The sequence below is a fragment of the Pinus tabuliformis genome, chromosome 7 (assembly GCF_031772625.1).
Source record: "Pinus tabuliformis cultivar Carrire ecotype Pingquan chromosome 7, CPIR1, whole genome shotgun sequence".
Lineage (NCBI taxonomy): Eukaryota > Viridiplantae > Streptophyta > Pinopsida > Pinales > Pinaceae > Pinus > Pinus tabuliformis.
The window spans coordinates 969,123,108-969,139,266 of NC_142293.1; the positions used below are offsets into that span (position 1 = coordinate 969,123,108).

At 34.6% G+C, this 16,159-nt stretch overlaps 1 pseudogene; it reads right to left on the reverse strand.

Annotated features, from left to right (window-relative positions):
• Nucleotides 1–13,412: 13,412 nt before the first annotated feature.
• On the reverse strand, nucleotides 13,413–14,168 carry LOC149250838 (reticulon-like protein B12 pseudogene; annotated as a pseudogene).
• Nucleotides 14,169–16,159: the final 1,991 nt, after the last annotated feature.

A 16,159-nucleotide genomic window follows, 5' to 3' on the forward strand; every position in this document is an offset into this window, starting at 1 on the left:
ACTTTGGAGATTGAGGATACAAGGGAATCACATGAAGGTAGAGAGAGAAATAGAGAAGGAGTTACAGGTGCTGAAGTGGAAACTCAAGGAAGAACAAGAGCTGCATAGACGAGAGAAGGAGTTGTAGTAGGAACGGGTACAAAAGGAGGCGCAACATGCATAGACTGATGAAACTGTTCCCATACAGGTTATAGACCCAGCCTAGCAGCTGACATAGAGTAGATAGGGTGAGCAGTGTCGTAGATCACATACATGGGTGTTCAGGAGCATGTATGTCATTATGCGCATTCATGCAATCCCACCCATTGGTACACTCACCGAGGCGAAGACAAGAAGAAAGTCTGTCTAGAGCTGAACATGTATTTCGACAAGTTGATGTGCATGGTCACCAACATACACTTGGAGATCAGCACAGAGACTATGCATCAGTATGTTTTTGGTCCAACTACACTCAAGACAATGATGCACATGTTATCAGATGAGTTGGACAGAGGATCCATATTAGTGTACTCGGATGCAATAGCGGCAAGAGTTCACTTTAAGCAGGATGTCACCATTAAGCACGCGGACACCATCACAGACGACCAAGCTTGGCCTCAATTCACCACCTTCGAGCATCGCGAGGATGTCAAAGGGTTGTTCTTCCCACAACTATCTGAGGCTTAGTGATAGCTTGCATGGCTTTCTCAAGCCTATTTTGTCTCACATGGGTACATGTGCAGATTGTATGTAACATCTTGAAAAGTGAGAGTATAAGTGTCGATAGTTGAATGTAACAGTCATGTAGTAGTTGAAGGGTCATGAGGGTAGGTGAAAATTCATAAATGGGAATGTCAAGGGTCACCTCACCCTTTGCTATTTATAGAACCTCATAACTCATTGTAAGGCCTTTTGGGTAGCCAAGCTTATGATAGGAGTATCTTAGAGAAAGATTGGAGAGTATTGTAATGAGCCTTAGCTTCTCCATAGTGTAGAGCTAGTACATCTCTTTGGAGGAGTAGGTGGCAATGACTGTAATGTTCTGTTATTGGTACTAGTGGTTGTCATTGTTGTATTGTATGATTGGAACTTTCACTTCTTAATATAACATAGCCAATGCATTTCATGCAGATGTTGTTATTGTATTTCAGTTAACTTGGTTACTCTAATGATATATGTATTTATTTGCTTATGCATGTATGTATAGACTCTTCTTGCATATGTATGTATGAATATTACTGAGATGTGATGTTGGTTTAACCATCACTTTGGATTTTTGGTTCGCCTACCTTCCAGTTCGTGATGCATCTTTTCTCGTGTGTTCCCTTCCAAGATGTGTGTTTTCACAAGTTTCCAAGGGCACATTCATTCCACCTTCCATGTGTTAGAACCATTCATGCGCCTTCCTTGGCTTGTTGTGCATGTCACACCCTTGCTACCAACAAGGACATCTTACTTACCTTTGGGTGCAACCATGGCCAAGGTGATACTGTACAACCCACTGTTGGGACTCCTACACCAAATGGTCTGTGTTCTAGTTGGGACTTCTTACATGGGAGATCCCTTGACATGTTGGTGCGTCCAACACTATCAACATATCCTTAAATGATAGTTCCATGTAGGTTTGGTGATTAGCCAATTGAGGGAATGCATTTTTTCTAGACTAAATATTGCATGGTAACAAGGGGGATAAAGTCATGTGCATCTTCCTTAGGCATTCTTTCTTTCTTGTAAGAAAATGTTTAGTTTTTAGGTTTTAGCCTTTCCCACAAGGCCCAGTGCAAGGAATGTAGGAGGAATGGGCACAAGTTCTTGTTTTTCTTACATGTTTAAATTTTGAAGTTTATGAAATGTGTCAAAAGTTTATAAACATTGCAACCTATATCTTCTCGATGTGAGGTTCAATGGGTTTGATTCCATTACCAAAAATCAATAATGTTTCCTTTTAAATAGATATGGATAGTGTTTTGTGTTAATAGTAAAAATAGGAGTTTGTGATCATACTGTTTGGTCTTGGCTAGTTGCATATTTTTCTCAATGATGTCCTCTTCCATGTTTGCTGCTTGGTTATGTCCAAAATAACCAGCCGAAGTTGTATTTTTCTTGAAGTTTCTTGGTCATGCCTTCCTCCTCCTCCAAATTCTCTTTGTTCCTTTCCCTAACCTCTAAAAGAGCAATTTTCCCTTTATTCTTTTCCATCTAGGTTGTCATATACAGTTAGGGAACTTTTAGTTTCATACAGATGAAAGATAGGGAAATTTTGGCTTCATACGAACTTCATGTGTCTTCTTTAAGAAATACTTCATAGGAAGCACTATATCAATAGTTTAGACACTTCAGTCCTATTGAGACTTAGGTATTTTAGTGCTTTATAGCTCAGATGATAATATTTTAGTTGCATCACCTATTGGTAGTGGTAAGACTATTTATGCTAAGTTTTCTTTACTACAATTACATAAAAAAGGCCCAGATAATGTGTTTTGATGTGTCTATATTGCTCCTAGAGAAGCTCTTTCCAAAGAGAAATATTAGAATTTGGAGTAGAAATCTGGAATAGAGACAAAACAAAACCAAAATTGCCTCCTACTTTGCTTAACAAGACTCCTTTAGGTTATGATGAATTGCACTTGGGTTGGTGAGAATGAGGCTTCTTCTCACTCTAATCTATAGAATTCTCAAGGGCTTCATCTAATCTTCCCTTGTGGGCTTCACAACTCATAATATTACACAAGACGACTTGAAAAAATCATGTGCACACCTAACATCCATATAGAAAAATCAAAATCTCATCACAGACAACTCAAATTTTGATAATTTTTGTTGGCTTCAGTTTTTCTCGAAGTCCTGTAATACCTCCATGTGTCAAACCATCAAAATGCCTCATGGTTCCACATGCACCAGCTTGGGTGAAAAACCCAGAGGCTTGGGTTCTTAGCCCACAAGTCACTTTTCTATGCAAATTCATCGAAAACCCTCTAGCCTAGGGTTTGGAGTACCTCCTAAGCTATAAATATCAACAACCTTGACATCAAAAAACTTTTCCCTATATTCCACCAAAACTGGTTACATTCTTCAACATATCAAAGTGTGTGGGTATTTTTTTGTAATGGAATATTAAATGCTATAAGGTTATGTTGAGATCTCAAGTTATTGAGTGAGTTCATTCAACATTGGTTAGGATGAATAGGTTCTCAAGTTCTCAAGTTTTAAAATATTACTTGAATATTTTAAATGCAAATAACTTTCTTGTAACTCACTTATACTATTATAATGTTCTTATGGTTCCGTCAAGACATTTATCAACATCCCTTATGACACTCGCTAAAAATTTCTGTCATTTTATGGAGTGTTATAGGATTTTAAACCAAATAGGTATTTGTCAGATCTATCTTCATTGAGTGATGGAAGTTTAGGTAGGATAGAAGAAATTGACCAAACATCTGCTACGTTGTCTAGCAGGCAAAGATCAACTAGAGGTGAAAATATTAGAAGAAAATTCCATAGACGCATGGATTTTTTTCTTGCTAAAGGGGGGTCATGTTCTTATGATAATGAGAGCATATATGACATCAAGGTGCCCTTGAGGTACAAACATCTAGTGAAAAAATGGGCACCCAAGGATCTTCCTGAAACAAACACTTATTTTTCTGTCAATGAAATGATACACTACATTGCCTCGTCATCATTATACATGGTTTGGGGCTATTTTCCATGGATGACATAAAGGTATGCTATGGAGGATTAACTGAATTAATGGAGTATGTATGACCCTCTTACAACTATAATGATTGGGTATGACTAGTACAATATACCAAAAATATGCAAAGATATGGGGTGGCCACAAATTATATACAACTAAAAGACAACGATCAAAATAAAGGCACAACTATGTATATTGATGGAAGGCCAAAAGTAGCAGGTAATATTGAAGGGTTTATGAATAGTACATGGCCTGGGACCAAAAATAAGCAATCCAATTGCATATTCAAGGGGCATGAAGGAAATTGTGTATTCACATGTGCCATTAAATCAATAGTTACAGGTGAAGAGTTGCACATTGATTACAATTTGAATCAAACAGATACAAATATTAATATTATGGGGGCAATATGTATTCAATTTTACCCAACTTTTAAGCAATGTATATTATATGTTATGATTGTCATTCACTACAATATATTGTTAGACATCTTGTAAGTTGAGGAAACATTATAATACATCATGGCCAAAATATTTTGGTAGGTTGATCAAGGTCAAAGGGCACTGACCTCATAGCAAGTAAACACCAATGTAGTTGTACGTAAAATAATATAACCACGAGATTTATTCTAGAGTAACATTTTTATCCATTATAGATTAAGTCAAATTCATATTTTTATGCATCATATAACTAAATGAAAGATTCACAATGCATATGACCAACTTGAGAAAATGCATTCCTTCATCCTTGCCAAATTATTGTTTCTATACAATATGGAAAATATATTGATCTTGTCATAATGTCTCTTCCAAGATGATGAAGCTTTTATAAATTTAGAAATGTTTATATTGGCTATGATATAACGTGAAGGTTATATATAAATTTAGACATATGTCAATAGTGGTTTTCTTATTAATATAATGACGATTAATTGTGGATGAATTGCAAATTACACTTATTTGATAAAAAATGTGAAAATGGGAGGGCACCAACCTTAGAGAAGTCCACAAATTCTCTTGAGGAAGAGCTTGCTGGAGAAGCAATTTTTATGTCCACCGATCTGATCCAAACAATCAGAATCTTTGAATGAAAGAAAACAAGAAACTTAGTTCTCTAGCTCTTATTGAGCCCGAGACAAAAGAGATAAGAGGCCAAATCAAAACCTTGATGCATCAAATTCAAAAGTATGGGGTGAGAAACAAATTTAATTATCCCATTTATTTGTTTATGATTTTAATTATCTCACCCTTTATATAAAAACCTTTATTTTACAGGAGTTTTTGGTAGAGTACGATACTCATGCTACGACTATGCGGGCCGACATTGGTAGTAGCGCTGATGCTCTTCTTGTGAGTGACACATCGGTCATTGAGACTAGTACACCTGCTCAACCACACATGACAAGATCTGCACCTCCTAAACTACATACATCAGGATTTGCAGATGATGTTGTGGATGCAGAGCATGATATCATTGCACAATTTGAAGTGAGATTTCCTGGATCTTCCCATGTTACTAGCACGGGAACACTACCAATTACATTTTTGGTAGATGATGAAAATGTCCCCATGAACATAGAGAAACTTCCAAGTATTTAAGAAGCTTGTTAAATATTAAGTACAATACAAATTGAAATTAACGTATAGTCAGTGATAATTTAAACTAATGATAATATCGTTTTGCAAGAATGATGTATTCTATAGGTGTTTTTATGACCTAACCTTGGAAATATTTGGGCACACCATTCACACAAGCTGGAAATCCTAAAGTTCCAAGTTTAAAGATGAACTTATGACCATGATGGTTTGCCTGTTCAGTGATGGTACCTTCAACAAAACTGAAGTTACCTTCAAGGAAGGCTTACATTTAAAATATTTGTGGGACTAGTATAGGTATCATTTATAAAGGACAAGGTAGAATGAGCACCCTCTAGTGATTCCAAAGATGGAGTGGAAAGCATCATCAGTTCGTTACTCAAAATTGGCAGTGAAAATTGTAAGTATATAAAAAAATAATTTGCATCCAATTTATAAATTCTTGACAATTTTAATTTAATATCACAGAAAAAGAAAAAATCATGTCTCATGCAAGATTGTAGGGGCCAAAATTCAAAGAGGCTCCATTGGAGGAAGACCTAAAGCTTTCTTTTAAGCACAACTATCAAGTCATGGTTGAATGTAGGACAATCTTGGCATCTTCAAAATATTCCAACACCAAACGTAACACAGGAAAATAAAAGCAATGAATAAAATTGATAAATCATCACTTTTATATTCTATTGGTTATTATTTTTTGCCATAAAGTAATGTGCTTAATTGTAAAAAGTAGGCAAGCAATGTAGATACAATGCATGAGCCTATTGACGGTGGAGTGCCTCTTGAGACTAATGTTCAACTTGGTACTAGAGGTATTTCATGTGTTATAAAAAAAATGTAGCATGGAATACAATTAAAAATATTTAAATACAAATGGTGTATTAATTATAACCTTTCTTGTTTCCACACCAGAACATATATAGGATGAGGCCAGAGAAGGGGAGGAACATATGGCCACATCTAAAAGTGTTTCGCTTCTCTCCAATACTGAAGTAGGTAAAGAAAACTCTACTACTCTTTTTATTAATAAAAAATTCATAATAGTAATAAATATACATATGAATTTAACATTTCTTTCTTATTGCAGTTGATTCTCGAATCCACTTGCAGCAGTTTAGTCATAGGGCTAGGTTAGCAACAAGATGTACACTAGAGCCCATAACAACTAAAGGGGGCCAAGATAAAGACATCCTTGCTAACTACATATTAAAAAAGAGAAAGAAACTTGATAAAAAATGACTACACTTGTTTATTTAGAGCCCGATTTTTTGAGTACCACATTTTTGACAGAAGATTGAATGCCTCATGGCATGTGCACATGTAACTTTTGACTATCATAATAAAAATTTGTGATTTTTCAATTGGAAAAAATCAGAAAAAAATTGTTTCATATTATGTAAAAATATTTTTTGTGATAAAATTTATTGAGATAAAATATTTTGTGGATGTACGAATGAATGAATGAATGATGAAACCCTTTAAGGCATCATATATTTGTGATATTTCTTAGTACAACTCTGGTTTGAGGTTATGCTTAAATTATAATGCAAGGAATTATTTATAGAGGCTCAACCAAAACCCATGTAAACTGAACAAGGGGAAAACTCTATAAGACACATTCTAATATTTTGTCTCATATAAACTTTGTGGATTTTAATCATCTTGGTATACAAGTCATTTTGAAATATGTACAACCCTTTTGAATTATAGGAAAACCAAGGAAGATTTCATAGGTTATAACACTAATTTCCATGAGATTTTTAATTAGAACTACCATGCATTGAACTTGTTTCTAACGTACCAACATTTGTTAAATCAACCACCCATTCTAGTCGTGGGGATGAGATACTTATAAACATTTCCCTAGTGAAGGATTTAAGTAACTCCAAATATGAGTTTGTGGACTAATGGATTATTATAGTGCAATATACATGACCTTTAGGATTTTCTATCCATAATATTGTGGTATAATACTTCTAACATTCTTGCTAATAAAAGAGTCGATGTCTTCCTTTCCTTGAATAATACCCTTCTTCTTTTCTCCCTGAACTACTCCCTTAGTTGTGATTCCTCAATCAACCTTCCAAATGGATATTTAAGGGTTTAATACTCTAAGTTCCAGTGATTAAATTTTTCATCTTTATGTTCCCATTTCAGTTATAGAATGGTTTCAACTCATGTGATAATTAACTCAACTATCCATTAGAAAATATCATGATCCATGAAATACAAACTTCTCATTGAAATATACCATTGACTCACTTAGTACTACTAACTAGGCCTCATAATCTACAATTAATCCAAGTCAATTAAATTAAAAAAATATTTTAGCCCATTGTCCAGTCACCTCATGACAGTTCTCATCTAAATGATGCCCATTCCAATCGAGCTAAATCATTAAATTGGAATTTTTTATTGATCTAAAATGTTTCATCAAATTCAAATATTTGAATGCTTATAGCTGAGGATGGTGGAATAAAATTACAAATTACACTTATTTGATAAACAAGGTGATAAGGGGAAGGAACCATCCTCAGAATATTCCATAGTTTCTGCTGAGGAAGTGCTTAGTGATCCTGATTGGTTTGATGATGATGAGTTGTTCATGTCTCCCAACCCAATCATAATATTCAATAAGATTGTAGTTAGAACAAACAAAGAAATTACTCATTTGATTCAAATTAGAAATAAAAGTCCTGAGATTAAATATAGGATCAACATGTTCAACCAACATCTTTAGAGATATCAGGTAATAACCATATTTCAAAGTGATTTGTTTTTATGTCATAAGTTCAATTATGAATGTTTATTTTTTAACTTTTACATTGTCTAATCGAAAAAACATTTTCTTTCTTATATAGGATTTTTTGGCAGAGTTCACACCACAATAAACAAACACCATGAGCCAACTTTCAATGTCAGAGAGTGTCATACATGAGGATCCTATACCAGAAGAAGAGCATAGGGCAAACATTCCAATACTGTCGACTATTGCACGAGGTAAAAAAAACTAATGCTATTTTTATTAATGAATAATAACAAAAAATATCAATTTAGCATTTCTTTCTTGTTACAACTGATGATCCACTCTTCTTGTGGCAATGCGGACAAATTCATGAGTACACGATCAGGCCATCAAAAATAAAGAAAAAGAAAAATAGACAATTGTACTAATTATATCATTAGAAACATCACGTACTATATTATGAAAAAATATTTTTGGTGATAATTTTTTTTGAGATGAAGTATTTTGTGTATATGATTAATGAATGAATGAATGAATGTTATATGTTGATGAATGATTCCTATATGTTTCTTTATGTACAAGACCTTGTTTCATATTATGTGAATATATTTTTTATGATAAAATTTACTGAGATGAAATATTTTGTGTATTTACAAATTAATGAATGGATGAATGTTTGATGTTTGTTTTTTTTATGTATCTTAACGTCTTTCTTTTAAATATTTCCTATATAGTAGATATATTGGGTACTTGGGAATTGAGAGTGATGTGGGGTGGGGGTGGTGGTGGGGGGGGGGGGGGGGGGGGGGGGGGCATGAGAGATTTCACCTTCACGTGGTTGGCCCTGTTTAGTAGAGAATAAATTAGGACTTGGCTAATCTTGGTGGAAACATCCTGAATCGAACAAAGCAACAAAAAAGTCAATGTTGACTTTGCTGCTACTTTGTCAAGTGGAGGGAGGTTTGCTCCAAGATTCAACTACTCCAACAATTTATTCTCCAAACCCAGAGGAACTCATTCAGGTATTCATGAACTCAATTCATTTTAATTATTATGTATTTAGGCAATTAAATTTAATATTTGGTCAAATTTAATCTAAGTTTTCCTCATTGGTATCATGGATATGTGTAGGTCAACTAGTATCAATTTGAATGTTGAAGTGGAACAACTATTTGAAGCAGATAACTCAAAATGGTAAGGGTTTATGTGAGACAACATTTTTTTTTTATATTTGTGTTGTATGTCTTGGCTGAGTGGGAGTTACATAGAGGTTTATAGGAAATAATAAACTTTTCCATGAATTTTTTTATGTAGTATTTGTCTTTCTTTGATCACTGTGTTTGTATTTGAGTGAAAGACCACAAACTATCATTTTTCAAGCAGGGCAGTAGGAGAAACTCTTACTCTATTAATTGGGCATAAGGCACTTGTATGATTTTTATTCTATTTTATTAATTATTTATCTTATCTAACTTCTCCTCCTTCCTTTGTTTTGCAGGTAATTTCATATACATGAAAAAATTAACTAGGGTTGGAGTCATATACATGAAAAAATCCCATCGAAGTACTACACAACTTTAGCCCACCAAGTGCTTGGCTACTGGGTGTGTGAATTAGTTTTGCATTACATTTGATTTCAAGCAATTTTTTATTTCTACATGGAAAATCTTCCAAGACCATGGACCAAACTTCTTTTCTTATCAACTTCAAATGAGACTTCCACACCAACAAACCATGACAAGATCAACCACCCAACCAAGAAATATACTTCATCAAAGTCAACTGCTATCTTATGCTCCTTTAGAACTATGGATATCCTAGATAATTTTCACTTCAAAGGACAGTGACATCCTTTTACTTTCTCACTAGACTTCCTGCCTCTTATTAAGCCTATTCACATTACTCCTTGCTTCAGAACAAATCAGAAAAGATGTGGTTCAATTTCTCACCAATTGAGGTCAAATTTCATCATATGTATAGTCTTCTTGTGGAATGGACGTGTCACTTCAAGGGCAAATTGAAGGGTTTTCCAACTTGATCAGTTGGTGGACTCTAAGACACTTGTTATGCCAAAATAAATCTCTTTTTACACTACCTCTCAGGGAACATACCTCACCTGGATGTTCGCTAGGTATATCCCTTTAGGGTTACTTTTATCTTGGATTACCAATCCTCAAAGAACATTAGTCCTCTTCGACCACTCTTGTCTTGGATACCCTATCAGATCATCAAAGAGTGTCGATCAAGAGAATACTACCTATCTTCAATTAATAACCCTCAAGGAGTGTTGGGTGAAAATATTATCGTTTAATTCTGTTGTAGTACTTGCCCAACTATTTAATTTGTCAATCCAAGGTTCGTAGACTTATGAGACATATGCACTATATATGCAGGACTATAGCGGAACTAATCTAATCTAAATTACTGAAATAGAATTAATCTAGGAAGGCATTGAAATATTAACTAGGAAAGCAGGTAATTGCATAAGGGGAAAGCAATAAAACATGTGAAGAATTAAATGAAAAACAACATATGTGAGCTCACAACAATAAAACTATCTCAAATTATATTACAATAATCAAATTACAAATCATGAAAGCATAACAATAAAAGAATATGAATCAAAGCTAAGAATCCCATTCTCCATTATTCATTATTATCAAAATGAAGAGAGAGCACTCTCTTATATACATGAGGAAGATAACCATCCCATAATTACATATCCAATATTCTCTCAAGCACTCTCAACTAATTTCCCATTATTACAAGATATGATCCCTTTGAATCCTCCACAAATCTCTCAAGCATTTTCAACTACTTTCCCAATATTACAAGATATGATCCCTTTGAATCCTCCAAAAATCTCTCACATATCTTGGATAAGATATGCTAACCAAATCCTCCATGATTTTCTCCTTAGGAATAGGCTTGCATAATTATCTCCTTAATATGGTGGAGGAGATATGGATAAGATATGCCAACCAAATCCTCCATGATTTTCTCCTTAGGAATAGGCTTGCATAATTATCACCTTAATATGGTGGAGGAGATATGGATAAGTCTCTTGGAATTAATTCTTCACATTTCCTACACATCACAAAACTCACATATTCTTGAGATATATATAAAAATATGTATATTTTCTAATATTTAATCATAAATTCACTTGTAATACAAAAATGAATAAAATGGAAAATAAGAAGGTGAAACCCAAATGTATTTATGAAAATGATATGATAAAAGGTTAATGGGATGATGAAATGTAAGGAATAGTGAAGAAAAAGGTGGATGAAAATATGACATTTCTGAGTCCCAACATCCTCCCCAACTGAACTTGTTGCATGTCCTCATGCAGCCATCCATGGGTCTCTTTAAGAGCATTTGGCATTTTGAACTTTGGTTTTACATGATGATGTCTTTTAATAATGAATGTTTCCAGGATATGTGAAAGACATGAGTAACAATTTACATTTTCTTATGGTTGGTTCTTGTGTGACAACCATGAATACAAAGAATGTTGGTTCTTGTGTTAACAACATTCATTTCATTTTCTGTTCTCTTTTCTTCAATAATAATGTAAACAGTCACTGGAAATCATAATGTGCATAAGAAAGCCCTTTTGTAATATTAATGAAGCATGCAAATATTGCGTATGAAGCAAAGTGCAACAAAGTATCATTGGAAAATAAATGTTGGTGAATGGTAAATGAGAAAAAAACATGGAGTGATAGTGGTGAAGAAATGGAATCATGGTATTAAATATAGTTCTCCCCCCCCCCCCCCCCCCCCCCCAACTTGACATGGCTCATGAAAGGAAATGTAGCATGGTGAGGGAATTTTCCAAAATATTCAAGTTAGCATATAAGGAATTGCATGATTAAAGATTAGAAAACAACATACCTCTACTTACCCAAGAATGATGAACTATGTAATAGGAATGTAACTATTGTTGTTGTTGGATTAGGAAAATGTGACTAATGTTGTTGTAACTGGATCCTGGGAAATGAAGGAATCTGAACTGCTGATGTTGAATCATGGAAGAGATAAACATTGAAAGCACCTTGGAACTGTGGTACTCTCATAGATCAGAATTCATGCTGTTGTAATTGCTGAGGGAGTCATGAAAAAGTGTATAGTCTTCACCTGCTACTAAAATTCTTGGTACAATTCTAATCATGCGAAAGAATGTGTTGATGTCAAGCATGAAAAGAAATCATTGGATTACCGACCATTGATGAATGTTGTTAACCAATGTGAGGCAACTCACCATTGATGTCAATGAGTGCCAAGGTACTCGGGTACATCTTGCGAAATGTGAATAAAGGGGTTGACGTCGAGCCATTTGCAAGATATAATGATCAAGGGACATTGATGTATTCCCATGATTGTCAGTGAGAGAACTTGCCATTGAGGCATGCAAGTCTCAAGGTACCCAAAATGAACTCTATTCTATTTCCTAGATAAGGTGCTGATGTCGATGGGGCAGGACTTGTTGAAAGGCGGGCCTTAAGGAATCCCACATCAGTCAATGCGAGTTTGTACAAAAAGATTTGGTAGGACTATAAATGGAAAGAACTCATGGACAAGCAGTGTGGATCAGCATGGTGAGGAAAACAAGGCAATGTAATCATGGAAAGGAGATGAGTTTTATTCAAAAGGAAAACTAGAAGGCAAAAATAAATTGAAAAGGATAAAGGAATGTATACGATTCAGAAAAATAGGCATGCATGAAGTCGTGAAAGATAAGGTAATGGAAGATGGCTGCAACAAAAGGATTTTTGTGTAGTGGAAAATGTCATGATATGTGCAGTGAAGAATTAGTTCCTTCAAGCGTCCAATGATGCATGTTTCATTGTGATTTCGAAAAATCACTTTTGCATTAGATTGTCTTCAACTCTTAGCACCATTTCTGCATAAAAATTGTCACCTTTGTGTGCCATCTCCATCGATCATTCCTGTATGAAGTGACTCAAAAACAAATTAGCTCATTTTCAAGAATTTATGAAATGTCCATTTTTTTAATTATTTTTCAAAGTCACACTAATTGTGGATGAAAAGGGTGTTGCATTGGAATGTTGAGCTTTCTACATAAGCTTCTCGTTGACCTACACATAACACCAATCTCATTTCACTTGTTAGTATATGAATCCTAACTTTTGCCCACAAATTCACTTTAAAATAAATGATAAAATCCAATATAATTTCCCCCCAACTAAAATTATTGCATGTTTATGTACAGTGGGCGGAGAGATGGGCGGATACTGGTGCATGGTAAGGCAACTTTGCCAATTTTACGTTTCTGGAGTAGTCTAATGGTGATCCAGCCTCCTAGAAGTAACAATCCAAATTCCTCAGCTTTACAACTGATCTCATTGACCTGAAAACGGGTTTGGTTAAGAACCTCAAAAATACAGGTTCACCTATTCAAATGAACAGGACAAGTTTATCTCAATAGAATTTTACCCCAGCTGTAATGAATACAGATTAATTTACTGCATCTTCTTGCCCTTCGAGAAGTTTTTGGGTATCTTACTTATAACATGTGCATTGAATTGTGAAAAAAAAGCTTCCGGAATTCATTATAAGCAATATCTGCATATCTGTCTACTTGATCTTCATACTTTTCATATAAAGCAGGAATTGAGAGAAAAATAACAAGACTTGTGTACCCGAGTGTGAGGAAGTCGAACCAACCCCCAATAGTCAAGATAAGCCACAGACATACAACCACCTTTAGGAAGAGCTTGGGATCTTTTCTGAGGGCAATATCATGTGCTACTGTAAGCAGAAAGTTAATCCAGGAACGTATTGATGTAGCTGTGTCATTTACCATATCTGCCGATAATTCTAATTCAGGTAGGGGAGGGGGAGGGCTGCTTATGAGAGCTACGACAGTTGCCTAGACAAACAAGATGGTGACCAAAAGGAGAAGCACATTGGCTACAAGTGACAATAGAGTATACCCAGATTTCTCAAATAAAATCCATGCCACAACAACACCAACAAGGATACCTAGTGATGTATTTCTTTGCCTCCATAACATCAAATCAGCCACGGTTCCTCCTTCGAGAATTTCATGAACGCTCTTTTGTCTGTTGAAGAGCCGAGATGGGTTCTTTTCATCAGTGGGCAATGTGGAGGTTGCCATCTTACCATTGGCAGAATTTTTTGACATTATCTTATAGATATGAGTTGTTTCCTTTGCCTGGATCAAAATGGTAGAGAAGACAAGTTGAATCGGGTAGCTTGACAGTAAGATCTCTCACTGAAATTGCTTGGTTTATACTTCAACTGGGAACGAATTGTGGTTGCAGATCGCTCAAATATTAAGAATCCTCTCTTTCATGATAAAGTTTTGCAGTACCATGTTTTTGCTTTTTCTTTCCTCTTTTGCTTTCTAAAATACATGAAAAATCGATTACCATACCAAAATGAATAAAAAGTAAAAGGAGACCATCACATTTAACTTCTAAAAGGAAAATCAAAATGGCTAGCTGGCTGGCTGCTTGGATTTCTGGCTGTCTCCCTCTGTACTGTTATTATTAGGTTGGATTACTTGGAAGAGGAGATCGGCAATGCACAGAGTCTAGACTTAATTTTTTAACAAATGGACACAATGATTTGCATATTGAAAGATGTTTTTGATGAAGCATATTGCAAAACATGAATTTATTTATTCCTAAAATTAGTCTAAATCATCCCTATTTTCTGATCCTCGCGATCGCACTAAGCGTGAAGGAGAGCATACTTATTCTAGGTAAAAGAAAAGTGAAAAACTCAAAATGAAGCCTACCTACTCTATACTAATTAGAATTTACAAATTAGTTATGTGTAGTTAAACTTCCAATGAAGCCACTCACGTAGCAGTAACAACAATAGATTCAGTAGCATTTTTTCAAATGAAAAATGAAAATATTCAAGAGTGAATGAGTCTAGTTGTTGTATCTGTAAATCAACTAAATAAAAAGATGAATCTAATCTAGTACTTACCTGGAACCATTGTTCGATAAAGCTTTGATAGGCATAGTTTCTATCACTTAGATCATGTTGTAACTCTTGTTCTTCTTCTCTGATCTACTGTTCTTCTTCCCCGATCTCTTGTTCGAATGATTGTTTGCCATCAGATATGTAGGATTCTTCAGATGTTGAATCTTCATTTGTTTCTTGGGGAGTAGCTGAACCTTTAATTCTTGTCAAGATCTCCTTTTCCAGGGAAGAGGAGATTCCGACTTCTGCAAGGATCTGAGTGAGTAGTTCCAAGCTAAAACTCATTGTTAAATCATGTTGAAAAACGAATTCTTACATACTAAAAACAGAGTGCTAATAATTGTCTGAGATTTTAATCCTTTTAAAAGGTTTTAGTTCAAAAAACTCTTCTAAATCAGCACACTGAAAATTGAATTAAAAGCAAAAGGACCACAGAAATAATCTTGAATTCAATACTCAATTAAACCCTTTTACAAGGACTGCTAATTAATTTAGTAATTGAATTCTTCAATTACAACCATGAACCATGAATTCATCAAACACTCTTCACAGTTGCGAAAATCAAACACACTTGCAGAAATTGAAATTCAATCCATCGTGCCTCCTCGGCAATGGCGCCAAAATGTTGGGTGAAAATATTATCGTTTAATTCTGTTGTAGTACTTGCCAAACTATTTAATTTGTCAATCTGAGGTTCGTAGACTTACGAGGCACATGCACTATATATGTAGGACTGAAGTGGAACTAATCTAATCTAAATTACTGAAATCGAATTAATCTAGGAAGGCATTGAAATATTAACTAGGAAAGCAAGAAATTACATAAGGGGAAAGAAATACAACATGTGAAGAATTGAATGACAAACAACATATGTGAGCTCACAACAATAAAAATATCTCAAATTATATTACAAGAATAAAAGTACAAATCATGAAAGCATAACAATAAAATAATATGAATCAAAGCTAAGAATCCCATTCTCCATTATTCATTATTATCAAAATGAAGAGAGAGCACTCTCTTATATACATGAGGAAGATAACCATCTCATAATTACATATCCAATATTCTCTCAAGCACTCTCAACTAATTTCCCATTATTACAAGATATGATCCATTTGAATCATCCACAAATCTCTCAAGCATTTTCAA